We start from the raw sequence: 8,072 nt of genomic DNA on the forward strand, positions 1-8,072 counted from the left end.
GATGAGTTGCGCTCCAAAGCTCTACATGATCCGGCTAGACTCCCGGTCATTTTGATACCTCATGCACCTCCAGCACGGACAACAGAGTAGGAACCACCAGTGCCCCTGGTACAGGCACCTCTACCTCATTCGATGAATAGATTGAAGGCTGCCAGGTTGCGTACAATTTTGGAAGAGAAGAGGTTGTCGACTGATGGTGTAGTGGACAAGTATCGAGCTGTATGGGACACCATTCGGTTCCACAAACTCGAGAGGTTTACACAGCCCTGAGGCTCATATATACCTTCATGGGTCCAAGAATTCTACACAGAGTATGGGAAGCTTGTCCCGAAAGGTAAGAAGAAAGCTAGATCATTTTCACATATTGATTATGTGGTGGTGCAAGGTAAAAAGGTAAAATGCAGCAGTTCGGACATCAACAAGGTGTTGGGATGCACAGTCAATGTGATACATTTCTTAGCGGACAAGATTCAGAAGAAAACCCTCGCCGATCTTAAGCGATGGTTAGCTCCATTGATTTCTGACATTAGACCATCGTGGATCGAACCAAGGGTACATATTGAGAAAAAGGATCTGAATATAGCTGCGAGGTACTAGTTCAGGTTTATTAGCAGCACCATCATGCCATCAAAAAATGAGTCCATTCTCCGTCATCCGAAGGAAGCTTTGTTGGGTTCTATTATTGACTGAGATATACTAAATCTCGGCATGATCATTGAGCAGAAGATGGCCATGAGGGCCAAACAGATCCGGACATAGTTTCCATTCCCGGTGCTGATCACGGAATTGTGCTGATGAGCTAGAGTGACCTTTGTGGCAAAGATGGATGTGGAAGTGACTCCCACTTCCTTTACTAACATCTGAAGGATTGAGGCTGAGTATACCAGGGATGAGGCTGAGCGGGGGAGAGTAGCGCCGGTGGACATATCCTCAACTGTTGATGTAGATATGCTGGAGGCAGACACAACTCCTTCGACTTAGGTCGGTGAGCCTTCAGGCACACATAGTTCATCAGCTCCTATTACATCTGCTCCCACTACTTGTTCTACTGTTGATGCTTCCCGCCACCCATTTACACAAGTGATGCATTATAAGATGGGTCATCTAGCCCAGTCTTCTGATGAACGTGCTTCTCGGGTCGAGGCGGCTATTCTAGGACTGATTGAGCGGGCCATTGTTGTTGCCCTATCCCCTATCTGAACTGAGTTACGAGAGCATCGAGAGTTGATTACTGCACATGTCCTAGCCTTAGATTCCCTTGTTGTGCGAGTTGAGGCATGTGAGCATGGAGGTCGCCAGTCCGATGATGTTACAGCCTTTAGGGTTGATGTTGCAGGATTGAGGCGTGATATGGATGAGCTCAAATCCAATGATTTATCTATGTTATTAGGCACAGTGGACCTTCCTGAGGTTTTGAGTTCAGAGATGCTAACTATTTCTACGATCCCTCCGGCCACTACAGCCGAAGATGTTGTTTTAGTTGATGAAGGTGATGTGTAGGACACTCCTGAGACAGATGAGGAGGAGCTGGGTACCCATGAGGTGGTGATAAATGATGATCTCGAGGACTTGGAGGGTGTGACGGTACAAACGACTATGAAGGCTTCATTTCGAGACACCTCGATAATTGGCTCTCGTGGAGCACAATCTATAGGTGGAGATGAGTCGGGCACTGATGCCCAGATTGAGACAACCCTTGATGTGTTCACCTCAGGCTTAGCCTGACAGGGGGATCCTGACTCTCTTCTTATTTTATTTTTGAGACATTTATGTTATTTTACATTGACGACAATGTTTGATTTTGTTTGGCGGGGTGATGTATCTTCATACCTATTCCCTTAGGCTGTACTTATTTGTTTTGTATCTATCTTGTTTTGGATGCTTATTATTATGAATGCTGGTTTTTGGTGTTGATGATTGTGAATATTGGTTTTTGATCCAAATTAACTCGACTCCTTATTTTTGTATTTCTAAAATGTGTGGTTGTTCTCTTCCATATTTGAGTATCAGTTGTGATCAATACTGATGACTTGAATAGTGCTCTTGATCGAACGATATGTTTGTGCAAGTCCAATGAGGTAAATTTGAGTTGCATAAGTCATGTGTGAACTCTTAGCATCTCATTGTGACTAGCCGATTGTTGAAATGAGTCTTGTGATGATCGTTGCACGCGCGCTCAATTTGTAGAGTCATGATCGATGATTGTGTTGAATGCCTTGTGTGGTGATATTTCCTTGAAATATGTGCTTGGTGATACCTAGAACTTGCCCCTTTGGTCCAATTGACTAACATTGGCGAATGAAAGAAATGATCTTACGCACAAATTTCTGAGAGTGAACTAAATTGCTATTATACCTCCTTGTGACCACCTTGTGAGAGTGTGCACCTAGCTTGACACCATGTGAGCCTAACCTTTTATTTGGATGAAACATGAATGTGAAAATTCACCCTTGAAGAATCGTATTGTAAAGATGGAATCCCTAAACATAAAAAAAAAAAAAAAGATAAAAGAAAAAGAAGAAGAAGAGTGAAAAAAATGTTGCAATGCATTGTGCATGGATAAAAGAGAAGGGGTGTCCAATGAGTCACATAAGAATCTTTGTGCTCAAAAGAACTTAGGGTGGATTGTGCAAATCAACAGAGTGGAAGGAAAGGAGACGAAGTGAAATATAAGTCATGCTTTATAAAGGTAGAAGTCTTTAAGACAAAACAAACATACCTTTACCCTCAACCCCATTACAAGCGTTGAAAGACCTTTGTGATCTTGATTAAGCCGACTGACATGTTGATGGGAAAATATAGGCAAACATATGGGTCGAATCAAGCATGTGTTTATCTTTGAGAGTGTGAGAGTTGATGTTGATTCCTTAATTCTTAAATTTTGATGATCTTTGTGTGGGCATGGAATCATTCTTGATGTGAGGGCATTCAAATACTTTTGTTAAACTGTGTCACGAGCCAGGGGTACCTCCTAGACATAACATGGCGTACTTGACCCCGAAGGGGTCTCATACATGCCCTTAGCATAATCATAACATAAGATAATAGAAAAGTATGGAAAATTTAAAACTTCTTCTAAACCATATAATCGAAAACATTTTCATCAGCAAGCGGAAATCTTTACTACACTTTTGTCTCAAACCATCTGTTAAAATCTTGAATAAAACTCTTGGGACGCAGCCCATACAAAGTCTAAAACATAATGAAATTACATAAAGGAAATATGGGTTAGTCCTCGAAGCTATGAGGACTCACCAATTCTTCAACTTTTTTTGCTTCTTGGAAACCTAGCCTTCAAGGACTCACCAAGGATTTCTTGATAACCGCACTGATGACTCAAATGGATGAGTTGAAAAGAAATATGGTGTAGGTGGAAGCTCAATGCAAAAGGAAGGATAAATACATCCCTCCTCATAATAGAAGAAATAATGAGAACAAAGAGATCAAACGCATCGAGGGAATGCTCTCAACAATTCTCCGCAAGGTGACCCAGCAAGACAAAGAGCTGGAGGGACTGAAAGAAGACATCGAAGGAATGAAAGTAATTATTTGGTCTCATTCCAAAGTTGTCTAACTACTCGATGACCTGATGAGCCATCTGTTGCCTCAACTCCATCCGCAGTGAAACAAGGGGTTTCCTAATAAGGATCTGGCCAACCCCAACAATGAAACTTGAGCAATGACTTGCGTCGTGCCACGACGGTAAATAAGGCGCTTCTTGGGAGGCAACCCAAGGTCGTAAATGACTAGGTTTTTTACTTTTATGAATAATGGTGCGTTGCTGCTGTAGGTTAAAGTGAAGGAATTGAGAAAAGTGAAGACTGGCGAGTAAAAGTCCATTCCGCGAACCGCCAAGAGGTTCAGCGAGCCTGACTAGATTCGCCGTGTGGCTCAATGCAAGTTCTATGTGGAGCCTGTAAAACTCGACGAACTAAAAAAAAAAAGGCAGCGTATCGCCAACATGATTCGGCGATATCAAACCAGACCGCCTACGTGATCCCTAAGAAATTGATGATTTATAGAAATGGAGGGATAAATGATCACTTAGCGAATTGCCGAGTAGGTTGGCGAGTGCAAAAAATGTCGCCGAATGGACATAAATTGAACAACGTCTATGGCCACTAGTCACACTTCTTCATTCTTTCTCACTTTCAAACTCCATAGCTTCACCCAAGGTAGTAATTTACATTTTCTCACTTTAAATTAGTATTTTAGTAGCGGATTACTGCTTGGAACTCGGATTTTCATTGCCGCCTAGCATTAAAATTTTGTTTACTCAGCGAAAAGGTTAGTTTTTGAAAACCCTTCGTTCGCTCTCGAAAAGATAGACCTCATCTGCAATCTAGGAGTCCACTAATGTGTGTTAGATCTCTTTGATATGAGTAGACATTTACGAGTAGCTGCTTCTGTTTTGTAAATTGGGGACTATTTACTTTTACTGTTCAAATTCCTTTTTCACTCTGCTTACCTTGAATCTAAATGTTGAAAACTATGCATAATGGGTGTTGACCATGAATGGGTGCTATGGGTCTGGGCCAAACTTCATTAATGCTTGGTTTAATTTTGCTTTTGAGGTTTGTACGATTATTTTTGAAAAGTGAGTTGAATCTCAAGCACGTTAAGTCAGTCGGCGAGCTGAGTTAAGCTCGCCGAATCATTCGGTGGTTCGCCTCCTAAACCTAAATCGCCTTTAAATTCTTGTCTTAATTGTTGTGGGCTCTGTATCTTTTGGCGGACAACTTCGTCATCGCCGAAAGTAGTCGGCGTCTCACCAAATAGACTTTTTCATCGCTTATTTGCCTATATTTCAAGCTAATCCCTTCGGCGAGTTCGACCTAGCTCGCCAAAGAGATTTGGCATTTCACTGACTGATCATCGAACCTTTCTGCGTCAGATTTTCTGTATTTTAGTGTGATTGTTCTTCTAACTAATCACAAACTTTTGCAGATATGGTATGCACAAACCTAAACGCACCACCTCAGAAAAAGGCAACGGGAATTACAATCAATAAAGGAGGATCACGTCCTTCACAGAAAAGAAAGCAAGATCTCCCAACGGGAGATAAAGGCAAACAAAAGAAGCATATCGCAAGAAAAGGGTCAGCTATTGAGCCAGATTTCTCTGAGCCGGATGATGAACAACCCTTGATTCACCGACAGAATAGGCTAAGGGATATAGTTCAATCAACACCTACCAGAGTTACATCAGCTGCAACTCCTCCGACTACCGAATCATTGCCAAACCCGACATGACCTCCAGTGGCCCCTGCACTCCCCGTAGCTCCACCTCCACCCAGATTGTTGAACAGGTTGAAAAGTAATGGTGTACAAACCATTCTAGAAGAAAAGTTTCTATCGGTGGAGGGTTCGGAAGGTAAGCATGCTGAGGTGCTTGACACGCTCAAGTATCATGAGTTCGAGCAGTTCAGTAGATCCTGGGGCCCTTACATTCCTTCCTGGGTCCGAGAAGTCTACTTAGCCTATGGGGAGTTGGTCCCAAAAAATAAGAAAAAGGCTAGTTAGTTTCGACCAGTGAACTTGGTTATGGTGAGACATAAGGAGGTCAAGTGTCACAACGAGCATATTAATGATGTACTGGGTTGACAGCTGCACTCGGTATTGCCCTACCAGGGTTTGCCTATCGTTCCAACCCTGGATGATTTGAAGGGTTGGTTAGCTCCGATGATTTCTGATTTCACCTTGAGGTGTTTGGGTACGGGAGCTCCAATTGTAAAGAGGGACATGAACATCGCCTCCCGATACTGGTTTGGTTTCATCAGTAGCATTATCATGCCATCCCAGAACAAGTCCATTCAGTATCATCCTAAGGCGGCTTGCCTTGGTTCTATCATGGCCAGGAGGCGGATCGACCTGGGACTGCTGGTTTCACAAGAGATGATTATGAGAGCTAAACAAACACATAAATCTCTACCCTTTCCTGTTCTGATCACCGAATTATGTCGGCGTGCCGGAGTGCCCCGGGACCCTACCGATCACCCCGTCTTTTTCCACCGATATTCGGCGTATAGAGACCAAGTTCACATGAGAGGAGAATGACAGGAGGAGAGCAACCCCAACAGATACTTCTCCAGAAGTCGATGTTGACGCATTGCCATCAGAGGCACCTTTATCCACCCGGCCTCTGAGCCCTCAGGTATACCAACTCCTTCTTCTTCTTCCTCACAGGATCCAGGTGCTTCATGATCCTCCCAGCCTGCCAGGATCATTCAGGAAATGATCCTGAAGATGGGGCAGTTGGCCTATTCATCTGATGTAAGAGCTACCCGACTGGAGAGGCCTATTCCAGGGATAATCGACAGGGCCATAATAGCAGCACTTACTCCACTTCGGACCTCTGTCAATGCCCTGACAGTGAGAGTCACTGCTTGCAAAAGCAGACAGGGGGAAGCCTCTTAGGTGGCGACTTTAAAAGCCGAGATTGTGAATTTGAGAAAGGACGTAGACTACCTTAAGTCTACTGACTTCACATCACTGATAAAGAGGGCAGATGATGAGGATGCTCCTGGGACCATCGGAAATGTGCCAAGGGACGGCGCAGCACATGCAGAGTCGGATGTCGAGACCGATGAGGAGTTGATATCAGTGTATGGTGAGGAGACACGGGAGAGAAGAGATGAGGGAATATTCATATACTTGCCAGATCTTATAGAGACGATTGTGCAGCCGGTGATCCAGACATTGCCAACTGAGACGTCCACAATAGCTCCTAATGGATCTGGCACTACTATTCAGTCTGAGGCTACTCCGGGCACTGATGCCCATATACAGACTACTCCATCAGCTACTGAGGTCTAGACAAAGAGAGAGACTGCATACATAGGACCTTCCTTCACCCCCTCTCTGTCTTATTATATTTTCCAAATCTGATACTTTTATTTGCATTTGAGGACAACTGCTTTTATTTGTAGTGGGGTGAGGCTCACCTTTTGTGTGCTTGTTTCAGATACTTGTGTTTTGTATAGATTTGGGTTTGTCTGTTTTTAATTGTGTTTTTAAAACTGCTTTACGATTGTTTGAGCTTGTGGCTCCATTTTCGTTTATTTTTAATTGCAAAATGATTTCGACCCTTCTGAATTTTTTTGAGTTTTTTGCACATTTTAACCACCCTCGTGAGTTGAATGTGGCTGTTCTTTTGCAAAATTTGAGTCTCGGTTTCGATCAATACCGATGACTTGAATAGTGCTCTCAATTGAATGAATGTGAATGTACGACTACAATAGGCCAAATGAAGTTGCATAGACAATATGTGAACTTTTTGCATCTCATTGTGATTAGCCATTTATAAAATTGATTCTCGTGTAAAGACTGTTGCACACTAGCAAAAGTGCGTAGTCTTGTTTGACTTAAGTGTTAATGCCTTGTGTGATTAGCTTACTTTGAACCATGAATGAATAAACCCAGAATTTGCCTATTACTCTGATTGATTTAGAAAGGTGTCCTCTTGATTTGATCTTAGGCAATATTAAAGAGTGTGAGCCAAATTTGACATATACCTCTTTTGTGGCCTACCCGTGAGCGTGTGAAACTCTTTTGAACACCCATTGAGCCTTACCTTCCTTTGGAAGAACCTTGATGAACCATATACCTTACTTTACCCACTACCTATAATCCTCTTAATTTGTGGTTTAGTGAATAGACAACTTAGGCCAAAAGCTTAAATTGGGGGTGTGGTGAAAAGGAAAAGGAGAAGTTAAGAAGTGCAAGAAAAGTCCCCTTAATCTATGGTATTGCATAAAAGTGGAAACCCCTTCAATTAAAAAAAAAACTAAAAAAAAAAATGGAATAAGGTACGAAGGAAATCGAGTTTCCAAGCAATCCATGAAGGTGAATAAAAAGATGACTTAGAAGCACTAGAAAAAGAATTGATAAAGGAAAAGAAGGGAATGCCTTGAGAGTACCACATCTCATGAGGAAGAAGTCACTGAGCCGAAATGACAATACCCTTGCACTCATCCCCATTACAAGTCTTAGAAAGACCTTTTTTTTTTATCTTGAGTAAGCCGAATCGAAAGTCGATTGGAAAATAAGGGCAAACCTATAGGTGAAAACATG

Source organism: Solanum tuberosum, unplaced genomic scaffold, assembly GCF_000226075.1.
Source record: "Solanum tuberosum cultivar DM 1-3 516 R44 unplaced genomic scaffold, SolTub_3.0 scf00212, whole genome shotgun sequence".
NCBI classification, from domain to species: domain Eukaryota; kingdom Viridiplantae; phylum Streptophyta; class Magnoliopsida; order Solanales; family Solanaceae; genus Solanum; species Solanum tuberosum.